Here is an 18,044-nt window from a genome sequence, read left to right as displayed (position 1 = left end):
GAGAACTGTTTCTGAAGTAGAAATGATGGAAATCATGGAAGGAAGTGATCATTTCATAGTAGAATTTATGATAAAGGAGAGGAAAGTCTGACATCTGAATGCACTGTAGATTTTGGGGAAACACATTTCAGAGGGTTCAAAGAATGCATGTATGCAATCCTATGGCCTGAAATTTTTTTAGGGGAGGGGTGACTAGCTCACAAGAATGAGAATTTGAAGATACGAAAGAGAAACAGTGCTGATAAAAAAAGGGAGAAATTGTCTAAAGTGGCCTGTGTAACCATGCAGTGAGCTCATTGGCCAATTTGCATTTTAAAAAGACATGTACAAGAGGTAGCAGTAAAGGATGCTAGTGGAAGGATGAGTAAATACAATAGCATGTCCACTAAGAGTAGTGCCAGCTGTACTTAACCTCAGAAGCTAAGCTGATGAGCTGAGGATAGTGTAGAACATGAAGGACAACAAAAGAAAGTATTTTTAGCTGTTTTAATGGAAAGGGAAGAATTATAGAAGGAAAAAGACAGCTGCTCAGAATTGATGGGATGATGATAATGGAAGACAGAATATAGAACTGTTTTATTATTATTTTATTTCTGTCTCTTCCACCAAGGAAAATAATCAGTGGATTGGAAAGCACTGGACAAAAATGACCAATGGTGGTGAATAGGGTTATAATATGAAAGCACCTGATTGCTTTCGATAAACCCTGGTCATCAAACTGAGTTGATCTATGTGCTAAAGTACTGAAAAAACTGACAGATACTATTGCTGATCTACTTTCAGTGATCTTTGGTTGATTACAGAGAATCAAAGAGTAGTTACAAAAATGGAGAAGAAATGTTGGTCTTCTGATTTTCCAAAAGGGAAATTGAGTGTTTATAAACTATAGGCCAGTGGTTTTGACTCCTTACAAAATTTTAGACTGCATTATTAATGGAGATAGTTAGTGAATGGAAAAAGGAGCAGTGGTCATTAAGAGTAGATTATACTATGTCAATCTCATTTTGTTTTTTTTGAAAAATGTTACTAGACTGGTAGATCAAGGGAATGTTATTCTATAGTTTACCTAGTTCAGTTTTAGGAAATAATTTGTAAAGGTTCTCCAGCAATTTTTTAGTCAAAACTGAGAAACTAGAGAGTTAGTTGAATTAGGTAGAGTTGAGATTTGTTGAATGGCCAGGAGAAGAAGAGCCATTAGTAGCTTTATATAAACTTGAAAAGGAGATCCCTAGGGATGTATTCATGGCACTGTGCTATATAAAATATCAATGTTTTTATCAGTGTTTTGATGTATTGATGACATGCTGATCAAATTTCCAGATGATATACAAAGCTGGGAGATTGTTAGGAAGCATTAAAAATTTGAGAGCATAATTTTTTTATTTTTTAAATTAAATTTTATTTTTTCCCCAATCAACAAAAATCTATCTTCTCCCAACTTCACCTTGACCTACCATTGAGAAAGAAAAATAAAACTGTTGTTACAAAAGCCTGTATAGTAAAGCAAAACTAATTCTCCCATTGGCCATGTTAAAAAAAATCTCATTCTGCACTCTTGAATCTTTACTTCTTTATCAGAGGGTAGGTAGCATGTTTCTTTTTTTTTTCTTTTTAAAGTTACATTTATTTCAATAAACAAAAATCTGTTTTTCTCTCTCTCACGCCACTGTCATTGAAAAAAGAGAAAAAAACCAAACCTTTGTAATAAACATGTATAGTCAAGCAAAACCAATCCTCGTAATTAACATGTCCAAAAACTATATGCCTCGTTCTGCACCCTGAGTCTATCACCTCTTTGTCAGGAGGTAGGTAGCAGGCTTAATTCTTTGTCTACTGGAATTGTAGTTGATCATTAGGTAATTCTGTTTTCAGGCATTGTTCAGATCTGAGTTTTATAATTGTTCCATTCAGAGATTTTCCCCCCCTTTTCTCTTCCACCTCATCTACCCCAAATTCAACAGATGAATTCATCTTAATACCCAAAGAACATGGTAACAGTAGAATAATGAGAAATCTTTCTCACCAAAACCATTTTTGGCCATAGTAGTCCCTAGGTTTGAAGCTCACTGTCCTGGGTCAGGGTCCTCATTCTGTTGGAGCCTTTGTTGTTGTCATTGTGGTCTCTGAAGTATTTCCTCTCCTCTTCTCAGTTGTCACAGCCAATCTTGGCTTCAGAGCTGGAATGCTTGGGTGGCATGTTTCTTTATGAGTACTCTAGAATCTCTTTGTCCATCTGCTGATCATAATTCCTAAGTCTTTCAGAGTTGTTTGTCTTTGTTTTTCATAGAATTCATCCCTCCCTTGATCTGCCCTCTCTCTAAGTCTCCCTTTTTCTTTTCCTCCTGTTTCCCTCTTTCATATTCTCTCCCTTTTGACTAAAGAATAGTAGGAAACTTTATCAAATTCTTTCCTAAAATTTAACTAGGTAAACTATATTTGTATACATTCCCCTGATGTACCAGTCTAGTAACATTTTTTTTGAGAAAGAAATGGGGTTAATCCAGCTTGATGTGTTTGTTCTTAATGATCACCACTCCCTTTTCTAGATGTTCAGTAACTATTCATGCACTCTAAATTTTGTAAGGAGTCAAAATCATTGACCTATAACGAAGCAAATATAGTGAAAAGTATTTCTGTATTCAACTCTGTATGTGTATATTCTTCTATCCTTTGACCATTTCAGAGGAGGGTGCTGATTCAAATTTAAGTCACTCTCTCCATCAGGAATCCATCAGGAATGCTTGGAATTCCTTTATATTATTAAAGGTCCATTTTTCCTAATGTAAATATTATTCTTTCTGGGTGAGTTATTCTTGGTTGTAAGCCTATTATCCTTTGCATTCTGGGTTATCATACTCTAAATCCTCTGTTCCTTCGTTGTGGTAGCTGATAAATCTTGTGTAATTCTGACTGTGGTTTCAGTCTGACTGTATGCATTATTTTCCCTTGTCCTGGAAGCTTTGGCTTTTGGCTCTAATGTTCCTTGGAATTTTTCATTTTGAAGTTTCTTTCTGGAGCAGACTGGTAGATTCTATTTATACTTTGCCCTGTGACTCTTAAGTTATCTGAACAGTTTTCTTTTAAGATTTCTCGAAATATGATATCTAAGTGTTTTTTTTCTTTTGGTCATGGTATTCAGACAGTTTGAAAAATGAAGACTTGCCCAGAGTCACACAGCTACGGGATGTTATGTATCTGAGGCCGGATTTGAACCAGGTCATCCTCACTCCAGGACCAGCGCTCTATCTACTGCACCATCTAGCTGCCCCATTATTCTTTTTTAAACATAATATTTATTTCCCCCCCAATTACATGTAAATTTTTTTAACGTTTGTGAGTTTCTTTTTTATGAGTTTTGAATTCCAAATTCTGTCTCACCCTCCCTTCCCTCCCTCCTCTCTGACATGGTAAGCAATCTGATATAGATTATATATGTATAATTGTGTAAAAATATTTCCACATTAGTTATTTTGTGCTAGAAGCCTCAAACAAAAAAGGAAGTGAAAAAAGCATGCTTCAGTCTATATATTCAGATAACATTGGTTCTTTCTCTGGAGACTGATAGCATTTTTCATTATGAGTCCTTTGGGATTGTCTTGGATCATTGAATAGCCAAGTCATTCATAGTTGATCATCATACAATATTGCTATTGCTGTATACAATGTTCTCCTGGTTCCACTCACTTTACTTTGTATCAGTTCATGTAAGTCATTCCAGGTTTTTCTGAAATCATCCTGTTTATAATTTCTTATAGCACAATAATTTTCCATTAGAGTCATATATTACAACTTGTTCAGCCTTTCTCCAGTTGATGGTCATCCCCTCGATTTCCATTTCTTAGCCATCACAAAAAGAGCTGTTATAAATATTTTGGTACAAATGAATTCTCTCCCCTCACCCCTTTTTATCTCTTTGGGATACAGATCTAGCAGTGGTATTGCCAAATCAAAGGGTATGGACAGTTTTATAGTCCTTTGGGCATGGTTTAAAATCGCTCTTCAGAATGGTTGGATAAGTTCACAACTCCACTAACAGTCCATTAGTGTACCAGTTTTCTCACATCCCCTCCAACATTTATCATTTTCCTTTTTTGTCACATTAGCCAACCTGCTAGGTGTGAGGTAGTGCCTCAGAGTTGTTTTGATTTACATTTCTCTAATCTCTAGCGATTTAGAGCATTTTTTCATAGGACTATACATAACTTAGATTTCTTTATCTGAAAAATTGCCTATTCATATCCTTTGACCATTTATCAGTTGGGGAATGACTTGCATTCTTATAAATTTGACTCACTTCTCTATATATTTGAGGAATGAGGCCTTTATCAGAGATACTTGCTATAAACCCCGCCCCCATCACAGTTTTCTGCTTTCCTTTTAATTTTGGTTGCATTGTTTTGTTTGTGCAAAACCCTTTTAATTTAATACAATCAAAATTATCCATTTTACATTTGATAATGCTCTCTATATCTTGTTTAGTCCTAAATTCTTCCCTTCTTCATAGGTCTGACAGATAAACTATTCCATGCTCTCCTGATTTGCTTATAGTTTCACCCTCTGTGTATAAATTACATATCCACTTTGACCTTATCTTAGTATGTGGTATGAGATGTTGGTCTATACCTAGTTTCTGCCATACTATTTTCTAGTTTTCCCAGCAGTTTTTGTCACGTAGAGTTTTTGTCCCAAAAGCCTGGATTTTTGGGTTTATCAAACACTACATTACTGTGGTCATATACTACAATGTATTGTGTACCTAATCTATTCCACTGGTCTGCCATTCTGTTTCTTAGCCAGTACCAGCTTGTTCTGATAATTACCACTTTATAATACAGTTTGAGATCTTGTATGGCTAGGCTACTTTTCTTCACTTTTTTTTTCATGGATTCTCTTGATATTCTTGACCTTTTTGTTCTTCCAGATGAATTTTGTTATTATTTTTTCTAGCTCTAGAAAATAATTTTTTGCTAGTTTGAATGGTATAGCACTGAATAAGTAGATTAATTTAGGTAACATTGTCATTTTTATTACATTGTCTTGGCCTACCAATGAGCAATTAAAAACCACAGGTTTTAGAAAAGGACCTATAAGGTTGGAAATATATTTGTGAAGGGCTTTACAAACCTAACAGTGGAGTTTATATTTGATCCCAAAGACAATAGGGAGCCATTGGAGTTTGAGTAGAGGACTGACATGTTTAGACGTTGATCTTAAGAAAATCACTTTAGGTGATGAAGGCCTGAACTAGAATAGTGAGTAAAGTGGATGGTATGGATATAATAAATATTATGGAGATAGAACCAACAATATTTGGCACTTAGATCTAGGATATTTGAAGAGGTTTGGACTAGATTGACCATTACTTGGTTATATATTTTTTATTTATTGTGTTGATGTTGCAGCAATTGCAACACAGTGGCAAAAGTAATTTTTGCCTTCAAGTTTCCAGGGAATGGTCCTTGGGAACATTTTCTGAAAAGTTAAAATAAAACGTCATTTTATTTTAATTTGAAAAGTCAGAGTTGATCTTTATAAGGCTTAAGATTTATCATCACAAGTTTTAAAGTTTCTACATTTTACCTTTTGGAAACATCATATTCATTATGGTTTCCTTTTATAGTTGATCATTAAGAAAGAGAATCCATTGATGTTAACAGAACAGACATAAATTAATAATAACAAAAGGTCATGCTTTGAAGTTTTTGTGTTTTGTGGACTGCTTTAGTTGGCAAGGTTTTTTTTTTTAACCTAGTCCCTAATGATTGCAGAAGTGTTTTGTTTTGTTTTTTTGCATTACAGCTGCTCATTTTACCTGCTGGATAAAGAAGATATCATTTGAGAATTTGACCCTTTCAGTATACTGAGAGGGATACTTTCTCCATCTCCAAAATGCAGTTAATATGTTGATCTGTACTGGGTGATAACTTGGCTTTCCAGGTTTTCAAGATTGAGTGTGTATCCTCCAGTGTCACTTGGAGAAACTTTTTTTATTCAAGATAAGATAGGTTAAAGAGATGGAAGGAGTAAGGTGTTACCTTGGAATTTAGAATGAAGTTAAGTCTTCTGAGTAACCTTATTCTAAATATTAAAGTGAGATTAGGTAGCCTGTATAGCTTAAATTGCAAGGTGGAGGTGTTGAAATATATTTCTCTGGTTAAATAAACATTAAAAAATCTGATGTGCTAAGCATCGTTGGAATTTATTCATAGGTTTAAATTAGTTTAATAAGAAAATAATGAATTATTAATTTGAATTTTAATCTTTTCAGTTGAAAAGTACCAAATTTAAACTTTCTACTGATTTACCTTATAGTGGTATCATAGCTTAGTGGATAGAGAGCCATCTTCTGCTATAGGAAGACCTGGGTTTAAGACATGCCTTTGACCATACTGACTTTGTGACCCTGAGCAAGTCACTTAACCTCTCAGTGCCCTACATAATTCTCTAAGACTATATGATTTAGAAAAGATGCTAATCTAAACTGGTAGAAAGATTTCTTCACTTGGGAGTTCCCTATACTAATGAAATCACAGGTTCAAGTTTCTCACCATGTGTGTATCTTAAATTCTCTTCTCTTGTTCTTATCAGGGTTTGTCTGACCTTGGGCAAGTAATTTAATCTCTCTCAACCTCAGTTTTCTTCATCTATAAAATAATAGTAGCCACCTGCCTTTTAGGATGGTTGTGAGTTTAAAGTGAGTATATATATGTAAAGTGCTTTGAAAACCTTAGGTATTATCTTTTATATAAAGCTGATAACATACACTGTTGCTCTGTATTGTATAGAATTTGATTTTGTTCCTTTCTTACTATCTGGTGAAACTTTTTTCATATTTTATTTAATGTTTAATCATTATAAGTTGCCACTCTACCACATCTTCGTTAAATTTAAAATACTGTTCCTGAAACAATTTATTTATGCCTTTTCCTGTAATCAGATTACCTTAAGTCTATCTTTTGGCTCACATTCTTACTCCAATTTCAATTTCAGCTTCTCATGCTTACTTTGAAATTGAATTACTACTTTAGTAGTATGTACATTCTTTCTTTTCATCTTATATTCTTATTAATTACGATGATGCTATAAAATGATTTTTACTGTGTAACCAGTTCTGGGATATTGAATTCATTTCTGGATGTCATATTTTAGTACAGGCTGGAGAATGGTTAGAGGAAGGCAACCAGGATGGTCAAGGGCCTCAAATTTCTATCATATTGGTACTTGTTAAAGGACCTGGTTAAAAATTGGTTTGGCAAATAGAAGACTTGGAGTGGGGTGGGATTTGTATATGATAGCTGGCTGTCTTCAGATATTTGAAAGGCTGTCATGTAGAAGGATTAGACTTGTTCTGTGTGGGTGCAGAAGGCAGAACTGGGAACAGTGGACAGAAGAGGCAAATTTAGGCTTGATATAAAGATAAATTGCCTAACAGTATTGTCTCCAGATGGAATGGGCTGCTTTGGGAGGTAATGCGTTTCCCCTTACCATAAAGTTTTAATCAAATGTTGGGTGTTGAGTATGTTGTAGAGAAGATTCTTGTTTAGTTGTGAGTTTCAAGTTAAACTTCATAGTACTTCAAAACAAAAACAGAGTTCCACAATTAGGTAGATCAGCATAACCAACAATTTTGGGTAATCAGACAGAATAGTAGTCACTAAAGATATCAACTTATGCTGGAGAATAATTTTTCTAAACAGTTTAGTCTGTTCAAGGGGGAATTAGGTAATTACCTTAATTAGATTGAGGTGTCCCGGCACTATTTGGTTACTACCTTAATTCATTTTTCCTAGGAGTTCAGATTTCTACCTTAAATGTTTACCAAGTTTCTCACTGAAAGTGTTTAAGGTCTTTGCTAAATAATGGTAAAAAGATATGAGTTCAAGACATTGGTAATTGATAGCTTAAGAAAAATTGATAAGATTTCTCATTTAGGTGGGAACAAAAAGTGGTGTCTTAGCATGTTTTCTTAAGATTCTGTATATGTGAAAAGCCACCTCCAAGTCCATATGAAAGGAGAAATAAACTTCCAAAGATACTAACAAGGGGATATTAACATTCTGTAGCAAGCAATTTTAATTCATTTGTATGCCTCAGAGCAAGGAAGGATAGTATGTATAGTTATAAATTCTAAGAAGCAAAATCATATCTTTATACATATAAATAAACATGCTGCCCACCTTCTGACAGGGAGATGAATGGTTGAGGGTGCAGTTTTAGACATATTTTTTGGACATGATTGGTATAGGAATTTGTTTTGTTTGACTTACTATATTTGTTTCAAATTTGTTTCCCTTCTGTTTTGGAGGGATGGAGAAGGTAAGAGGGAGAGATTGATTTTATTAATTGAAAAAATTAAATTAGATAAAAATAGAGGGGAAAAAAGCATTGTAGAAATTAAAGTTTTGTTGGCCCTGCCGCCATATTACCTCCTTTGTTCTGTTTCACTTATATTAATGTAATCTAATATTGCATAAACTTTTATTTAGATAATACTGTAATGTATACATTATATTGTAGCATTTTGAAAACTGATTGACATAAAATGAATTGATAAAAAACAAGCCATTTATTACGTTCCTTCTTTTTGCCAGGCACTGCATGAGGTTCTCAGCCTACCAAGACAGAAGAGAGATTGTTCTTGGCCTCAAGTAGTTTGCGTTCTATTGGGGGGACAACAGATACATTTATTGGTAAGTACAAAATTGATGCAAGGTTATTGGAGTAGGACGTCACTGCCCAGCTGGGTGTTCAGGAAAATCCTCATGTAAAAAGTTCACACTTGAACTGAGTCTTGAAGGAGATTAGGAGGTTCTGAGAGATTGAAGTGGCCTTAAAATTTAGTATAATATGCAAAATATGTGTGTCTATAAATTTAATGAAGATGTGGTAGAGTGGCAACTTGTAACGATTGAAAGTTAAATAAACTATGAAAAAAGTTTCACCAGATAGTAAGAAAGGAACAAAATTAATTAAATTCTATGCAATACAGAGCAACAGTGTATGTTATCAGCTTTATATAAAAGATAATACCTAAGGTTTTCAAAGCACTTTACACATATATATATTCACTTTAAACTCACAGCCATCCTAAGAGGCAGATGGCTACTATTATTTTATAGATGAAGAAAACTGAGGTTGAGAGAGATTAAATTACTTGCCCAAGGTCAGACAAACCTTGATAAGAACAAGGGAAGAGAATTTAAGATACACATGATGAGAAACTTGAACCTGTGATTTCATTAGTATAGGGAACTTCCCAAAGTAGTATTTCTCAATGGAAAGTATATTGGAATTGGGGTCAAAAGACATAGCTCATCCTCACTTTGCTGCTTACTAGTCATTTACTAGAGGAAACTTGGCTTGGCCATTTAGTTGTTCTTACTTTTAGCTTCTTTATCTATAAAATAAGTATAATACTTTCACTACTTACCCTGATAGGGATTGTGAGGAAAGTGCTATGACAAAGGTGATACCACTTTTGTCTGAGATGTATAATCTCACCTATAGCTTGTTAAAATATATGATCTATTTCTCTTCCAGTTTTTCTGTGGCATGATCTTTAATATTAAAGTCGTATTTATTTTGAATTTATTGTGGAATATAATGCAAGATGTTGTTTGCGCTACACCTATTTTTGGCGACTTCTTTCTAGTGTTCTCAGTAGTTCTTATCAAATAGGGAATTATTTCCTAAACAATTTATGTTTTCTACTTGATTGAACACTGGGTTACTGGGTACTATTTTTTGATTATTTCCTTTGATATTATAGATCTTTTGTTTCTCTGTAAATTTTATTACAATTTTATCAAGTTCTTTTTTAAAGTATCCATTTGATAGTTTGGTATGGTATTAAAATTGTAAAATAATTTTGATAGTATTGTCATTTCTATTCTAGCACTGCCTAGCTATGAGCACTGAATATTCCTTCAGTTCTTTATTTCTTTAAGGAACACTTTGTCACTGAATATATGCTAATATTTTGTGTGCTTTGGTAGACTGATTCCCAGATATTTAATGTATTTTTTAGTTATTTTGAATTGGATCTCTCTTTTCAGTTACTTGTTTCTTGCATTTCATTATTACTGTATTGAGATACTGTTGATTTTTGAAGGTTTTGTAGCCTGCAACTTTGCTGAAGCCATTATCTCAATTAGTATCTTTGCTGATTCTCTAGGATTTCCTAAGGAAACTCACATTATCCGTAAATAGGGATAGTTTTATCTCTCTTTAAGCTTTTAATTTCTTTCTCTTATCTTATTGCTTTGTTAACATTTCTAGAGCTATGTCAGTGATAGGGAAAGTGGGAGTCCTTAGTTTTCTCCTGTATCTACAGAGAAAGTTTCTAGTATAACCTATAATGTATGATATTTGCCTTTTATTTTACATAGATACTTTTTATGATATAGGAAGATCTCTCTATATCTATCCTTTGTAGAGTTTTTAGCATAAGTTAATGTACTTTATCAATGGCTTTTTCTGTATCTATTAAGATAATCATGTGTTTTTGTTTTTAATATAATAGATTATATTCCTAATGTTGAACTACCCTTGAGATAAATCCAACTTGGTCATGATGAATGGTTTCTTTCTTGGAATGTTGTATTCTGTTTTACAGGATTTAATTTTTACTTAAAATTTTATAATTCATGTTGGAAGTCCTCTATTTCATTAAAGATTCATTCCCCTTCCCCCCTCCCCATAGTGTTATACTTAGTTTTTCTGGTAATTTGTTTTTTGGCTCTAAGTCCAAGGCAGTTGGGGGAGTTAAGTGAAGCAGTGGATAGAGTGCTGGGTCTGGAGTCAGGAAGATCTGAGTTCAAATCCGACTCAAACACTTATTAGCAGTGTGACCCTGGGCAAGTCACTTAACTCATTTGCCTTAGTCTCCTCATCTGTAAAATGATTTGGAGAAGGAAATGGCAAACCACTACAATATCTTTGCCAGGAAAACCTCAAATGATATCATGAAATTGGATGTGATGGAAACAACTAAAAAGTCTTTATCTTTTGCCTTTTTGAATATTCCAAATTCACTATTATTTCAGACTAGTTGCTCCTAAATCTTAGTGTGATTCTGACTGTGGTTCTTCAGTACTTGAATTCTTTCTTTCTTGCTGCTTGAAGTATGTTTTCTTTGACTAGGAAGTTCTGGGTTTTGGCTATGATATTTCTATGATTTTTACTTTTGGGATTTCTTTCAGGATGTGACCAGTGTATTGTTTCCATTTCTACTTTGCCCTCTGGTTCTAAGAAATCTGGGCAATTTTCATTTAAGATTTCTTTTTTTTTTTGTATTTTTTTTCTTTTTAGGCATTTGAGATTAAGTGACTTGCCCAGGGGTCACACAGCTAGTGAGTGTCAAGTATTTGGTCTGAGGCCGGATTTGAACTCAGGTCTTCCTGACTTCAGGGCCAGTACTCTATCCACTGCACCATCTAGCTGCCCCTTTCCTTTAAGATTTCTTGAGATAAAATGTCTAGGCTCTTTTTTTGGTCATAGAATTCATATTCAATGGTTGTTAACTTTTTTCGCCTTAACATGTTTTCAGAACAGGTTTTTTTTTTTCTATGAGGTACCTTACATTTTCTTCTTTTTCAGTCTTTTTCATTCCATGTTGTTTCATGGAGTCATTAGTTTCTGTTTGTTCCATTCAGATTTAAGGGAGTTTGCTATTTGGGCAAGGTTTTGGACATTTTGTGACAAACTGTTTATTCACTTTCCACTTCTTTTTTCCTTAGTTCTCATTTCTTCTCCAGTTTTCCCCTTGAGTACTATCATTTCATTCATTAAAAAAGCACACTTATTAACTCTTCTTAAAATAAACTTTCTTCATCTCTTTAAAGCATTCTAGTTGAATTTGTGCCCCAATATTTTTTCACTGAGTCATTCATTACTTGTATGTGTTTTGGAATAATCCCCTTCATTTGCGCTTGTGTCCTGAGCTTCCCTGCCACCATACTGGCTCATCATTCTTCATATGAGGCAGCTTAGTGGCTCAGTAGAGTGATGGGCCTAGAATCAGTAAGACTTGAATTGAGATCTGGCCCCAGATACTTACTAGCTGTGTATGTCAAGCTTGGACAAGTCACTTAAACTTTGCAGAAGTTTTCCCAACTATAAAATAGGGAAAATAACAGCAACTCCCTCAAAGGGTTGTTGTGAGGATCAAATGAAATAATATTTATAAAGTGCTTAACACAGTGCTTGGAAGTAAGAGGGACTATATGAAATGCTTATTCCTTTACCTCATGATGGGGTTTTTCATACTTTGAACTTGATGTTGGGTCTGGGCTTTGGCACACTTTGAGAGGGAAGGTCTGAGCTGGTCTTGTTTCTGCTTTCTTGGATTATGCAGTGTTGTGTTATTACATGGTCTCAGTAACAAGCTGGAGAACTTCAAGTTCTTTAAATGTTCCCGAAATGGTTTGATCCAGGGCACAGTTTGATTGCTTTCTACCAGGTCTGAATTCTACAAGCTCCTGGCCTGGGTTTGGTTATATATGGTAGTAGTCTGCTGCAGGACTCAGCCTGTATCAGCCAGCTGGGAAGCTCTGTTGAGTTAGAATTGTAGACTTCTCTTTGGTCTGGGATTCTTGCCTTGCTTATTCTTCTGCAAGCTGTACTAGATGCTAGAAATGAGACCTTGCTTTGTGCCTGAGGTCTGAGCCACACTGCTGTTGGCTGGCTTTTGAACTTTCTCCTTTTTACATACACAATCCAGGGCCTCCCTGCCTAGAATGCCACTTAACTGTGGAAGTCCCCTTCACAGTCTGCCCTGGATCTGTGACCCAAAACTCGGTAGTGGATGAAAGAGCTGGTAATTGTCACCTGTCCCTGTCACAGTAACCTAGTATGCATCTGGGCTTCCTCTTGCTCTGGTGCACAGCCTCTCTGTGGGCAATGGAGTGCTCCTGCCCTGACCCAGTCCCCAGTGTTCACAGTATCTGCAGACTTCCCTCTTTTCCCTGTGTCAAGCTGGGCTGGACAAATGACTTACTTTGACTTTTCCTGGATTTCCCTATCAGTATTTAGTCTGGCGAATTTTCTAGATATATTTGGAGAACTGTGTGGAGTGGAGTTCAGTGTATTACATCTTATTACTCAGCCATCTTGACTTGGCCTCCTCTGTGGAGATCTTTAAATGTCAAGCAAGAGTGTATATTTTGTCCTGTAAGTAAGACGGAACCTCTGAAGTTTGAGAAGGGGTTGGAGCTGCAGTTTAGGAAAATGAACTTGTTGGCAGTGGGGGATGGGTTGAAGTAGAGAAATATGAGACTGGGAAAACAAAAGAGGAGACTTTTACAGTAGTCATTGCAAGGGGTGATGAGGGGCTGAACTAGGATATTGGCTTTATGAATGGAAAGATGTAGAAATAGAAATGACAAGATTTGGCAGTGAGAGAGTTGAGGATGACAGCAAGGGTATGGATCTGTGTGACTGGAAAGATGATTCCCACAAGTTATAGGGAAATTTGGAATAAGGATAGATAGTGGGGGAAAAGATAGTGAGTTCTGTTTTGGACATATTGAGTTTGAGATAACTACGGGACAAATTGAAGTTACTGAGGATTCCTTTCTGATTCTTACATCTTATAATTCTGCTCAGTTCAATTTGGAGCTTTCAATCTGTTGCTCAGTTTACTATCTCCATTTGTGCAAGGATATTAATATAAATCATTTTATCATTATAAGCAAGCACCTGTGAAAAATTCACATATTTCAAGTAAAATATGTCTTCTCTTGTCACACTTCTTCCCCCTTTTTTTAACCTTAGCCTTTGGTCCTTTATCCAAAGTTCACAGGAAAGTTTAAAGTATAAAGATAGCTTGAATAATAGTATTTCCAAATTCCTGACATATATTAATCTTTGGGATTAAGGAAGGAGAAATCAGAATTTCTTGAGAATTATTGAAATGACAAATTATTCTATATTTTCATAATATTTTATTTATGTTTTTAAAAAATAATGAGTGACGACAATAGCAAACAGTAATTTGTCTATGATAGGGTTATATTGAAAGTTTCAGAAGTTTACTGTAAAGGATATCTAATAACAAGTACATGGATGATGATTATTGTTAACAATATATTGTGAAAATTATTTAAAACCTGTTTGGCAGCAAAGCTGACTGATTTCCTTTATCTTTCTTAAAATGCTTCCTATGTTGTTCATACTCTTATTCATTATTATAGATATATAAAAATGTGTTTAAATAAGAAATGTTAAGCTTAGTAATAGTTGTAAAGAATTATAGCCTGTAGCAAATATTCAAACACTGGAAAATGCCAGTGAACATTATTGGATAATACCTGAGTAATAACATTCAGATCTCTTAGAAAGGTTGACAGTACTATATAGAGTCACATCGACTTTGCCATTTTTAAAGGATTTATTTTGCTTCCAAAACTTATAGGATTTGTATAAAGTATGTTGTGCATATAAGCTAATTAATAAAAATGAGTCACAGTAGCAGATAAGACCACAAACACAAGCTTATAGTGTGGTGATAGAGCAAGGTTGACTATATGGGGACCATTTCTCTCCTATGTGCTCCTTTCTTGGTGAAATGTTTACTGTAAGGCTCAATTCTGTGTGTCAGCATTTTCTGCTATTGCTTTCAGCTCAATGTCAGTGGATTTCTTTGGACCAGGAATGTCTCATGTTGATTGGCTAGCTTTTAAGTCTCTCAACAGAATTTCATACTTATTCTTGATTTGTTGACTGATTTTCTTCAGAATTTTGGATTCCAAAAAACATACATTTCTATAGGAATGCTTGGAAGGAATTCTGCAGAGAAACACTGTTTGAATTTGCTAAAAAGGTCAAGTTGTTCAATCTTTAGGGTCTGCTTCATGTAGGTGTTCTAAGTCCTATAAAGGATGAAGCACTGGGCTTAGAGTCAGGAAGATCTGAATTCAAATTTTGTCTCAAATACTTGTGACTGTGAGCATGTCATTTGATCTTTCTCAGCCTCAGTTTCCTCATCTGTAAAATCAAGGGGTTGGACCAGATAGGCTATCCTGTTAAGTGTAGGTAATGTGTGAGGAAAAGTTAGGCACATCCACTCCTCTGTCCCCCCCTCACCCCTTAGGTGATTTTGGTGGTGGATTTAACTTTTTCTGCCAAGGCAGACAGGTAATTGTTCAGAAATTTATACTTGTAGAGATTTGCATAAAGTGTGGTTAATAATAATAATAATTGTGTGGTGAAATGATTTGCAGAGGGGCCACACGTCAATATATGTCAGACTCCTAATTAGCAGTCTACTTCATATGACTTATACCAATTTTTGGTACTATTCTATATTTTCAGTTTTTAATCTTTTTATCTTATGCCTCATTTTGAACACAGTAAGAGAGTAATATTTTTAATCTTTTGAATTTTATGCTGGAAAATTACTTTCTTTTAATTACTATGCGTTTCACACAACTAAATGATTAACATTGTTGAATTGAATAAAATTGTTTAAAAATGTTACAGCATTTTGAAATATGCTTTTGTTCCATATAAAGTGACCAAGAAGTCAATAGAAAAATAACATATATTGATGAAAATTCACTTTATATTCCAGTATTTGAGAGTTAAGGGCAGCTAGGTGGCACAGTGGCATGCAGGGCCTGGAGTCAGGAAAACTCATCTTCCTGAGTTCTAATATGGCTTCAGATACTCACTAGCTGTCTGACCTTTGGCAAGTCAGTTAACCTTGTTTGTCTCAGTTTCCTCATCTATAAAATGAGCTGGAGAAGGTAATTGGAAACCACTCTAGTACTTTGTCAAGAAAACCCCAAATAGTATCACAAAGAGTCAGATATGACTGAAAAATGACTGAATTTGAGAGTGACTTTTATTGTGAAATCTGTATTGAATTGTTTAAAAATAATTTAAATATTGCACATATGTAAACAAAGGGCTCAAGAATGCTTATGAAACTAATCTAAATTTTTGTAAATCAGTAGTTACTAACTGGACTGTAATCTACATTTGGGTAGGGATCCAGGTCTTTTCTGTGTGCCACAATGTTCCCTGCACACAGGATGTGCTTACCAAATGCTTTTTGTAATTTAATTGAAAAAAAATGGAAGTTGGTTTATTCGTGGAAAAACAAGCAAACTTAGGGGCAGCTGGGTGGCACAGGGGATGGAGCACCGGTCCTGGAGTCAGAGGACCTGAGTTCAAATGTGGCCTCAGACACGTAGCACTTACCAGCTGTGTAACTGGGCAAGTCACTTACCCCCAATTGCCTCATATTAAAAAAACAAACAAAACAAAACAAAAAGACAAACAAACTTGTTGAAACTAGTTGAAGCCTTTGGAACTATGAAGATCTTAGCTCTAGAGCCAGAGAGGACCTTGGAGTTCAACTCCAACCTACCCATTTTATTGATGAAGAAACTGAGGCCCAGAGAGGTTAAGTATTGTACCCAAGATAAAACAGGTGGTATGGGGCAGAGTGTGAGTTTGAACTCAGCCCCTGTAATTCCAGATTCAACACTCCAAACTCTGTTTTTCCCCTTCGCCTTTATGGGGAAAGATCTTTTGGATCCTGGGGAAAAGACCTTAGTGGAATTAAGAAAAGGAGCTGTACAAAATAAACTGAAAAAGGAACAAGCTTAAAGTGAGAGAAAGCAGATTCTTAGTTAGTTTGTGAAAAGTTCTTGGCAGCTCGAACGTCACTATTCCGGGATGGCAGTTATTTTGAGTTTAGACCAAGTTGAAGCTGAGTTGAATTTTAATTGTTGAATAATGTCTGTGTAATTAAGTTAAAAGGAGTGAGGATTTATTATTTATAAGCATTTACTTTACTTAAAAAAACTCACTGTAGGCTCATTGCCCACACCTGTTTTGGAGAAAAGGAAAATAGTTTACTCTTCACTGTTCTAAATAAGTGATTTTCTAAGTAAACATAATAATTATAAACCATATATTGGATTTTTTATGGGCTCAGTGGAATTAAAGGAAGAGCTGAAGAGGAAATCATTCACAGCCATGTTGGCAATTAAGCTAACTTTAAAGGCAAGATGCCAAAAAAGACAGTGGAGTAGAGTGAATTCGTTATAAGATTTTTAAAAGGTTGCTTTTATTTAACTATGTTTTGGGAAGCTGAAACTGTTTAACCTCTTTACTGACATTCTTTTGTTATGTTGTCATGTTTTAGGAGTTAGATAAGTAGCAGTACATTTTGTAGATAGTGTCACTAATTTTAGGGTGGCTAGCTACTCTGTATGTAATTCTGCTTATGACATATTAATAAGTCTTTTAAAGGATTTTTTTTGTTCCAAAAATTAGAGTACTATTATATTAATCACTACAAACAAACTGGCAAAATGACCAATGAAACTCAAGTTATAAAACAATTATTTGTTTTAAAATTTTCTGTTTGATTCTACTTAATTTTGTATTATTGTGTAAAATGAGAAGTAAAATGTGGTTCTTAATGCTTTTGTCTGGATGTGTCCTTTTTATAGTCAGTTATTTTGCTGTAAGTAGTCAGAAGAGAATGTAGTAATAATAATAAATAATAATAAAGAACATCTTTAGTAATGCATTTAGTAAATTGTTTTAGCCCAATTCTAAAAATAATTTAAAAAATTTCCACATTTTAGCCTTCACTCAGAATTTTACCAACTATATTAATTTAGTGTATTTTAGCCCCATTAAAGAAACTCTTCAAGTAATTGAAGATGTTTGTTGGTAAAAGAAAAGAGGTGGTTGAAGGCTTGAAGGGTTCTTTTTGGAGGGGAGTAGGGAGTCCAGGGAAATTTGAGCATATTTGTGGGTAGAGAGGGAAAAAGCCCACTGAAAAGGGAGAGATATTGAAGATGCTAGAAGGAGGGGTTAATTGAAGGTCTTAGATCTTTGGGGAAGGGATTCAGACAAAGACTGAGGGTTAACCTTAACAAGGATAAGAGGAGAGGAAAGAAGAGGGAGGGTGAAGATAGATTTTGAAATGCTGAAGAGGGAAGTTAACGGAGTTTACATTGAATGACCTTGATTTCCTCTGGACAGTAGATGTTTGGAATAATTGCTGTGAACAGTGTAGTAAG

At 34.8% G+C, this 18,044-nt stretch overlaps 1 protein-coding gene across 5 annotated transcripts in view; it reads left to right on the top strand.

Annotated features, from left to right (window-relative positions):
* MYO6 (myosin VI) overlaps positions 1 to 18,044 on the top strand; it is a 234,539-nt gene that overhangs the window by 39,380 nt on the left and 177,115 nt on the right. For all 5 annotated transcript variants that reach the window (XM_021000192.2, XM_021000193.2, XM_021000195.2 and 2 more), the window contains one exon: positions 8,592 to 8,690. The gene's annotated coding sequence lies outside the window, so the exon portion shown is untranslated. The remainder of the gene's footprint in view (positions 1 to 8,591; positions 8,691 to 18,044) is intronic.

Source organism: Phascolarctos cinereus, unplaced genomic scaffold (genome assembly GCF_003287225.1).
Source record: "Phascolarctos cinereus isolate Bilbo 61053 unplaced genomic scaffold, phaCin_HiC Scaffold_5;HRSCAF=322, whole genome shotgun sequence".
Taxonomy (NCBI): domain Eukaryota; kingdom Metazoa; phylum Chordata; class Mammalia; order Diprotodontia; family Phascolarctidae; genus Phascolarctos; species Phascolarctos cinereus.
This window is presented reverse-complemented; position numbering and strand designations above follow the sequence as displayed.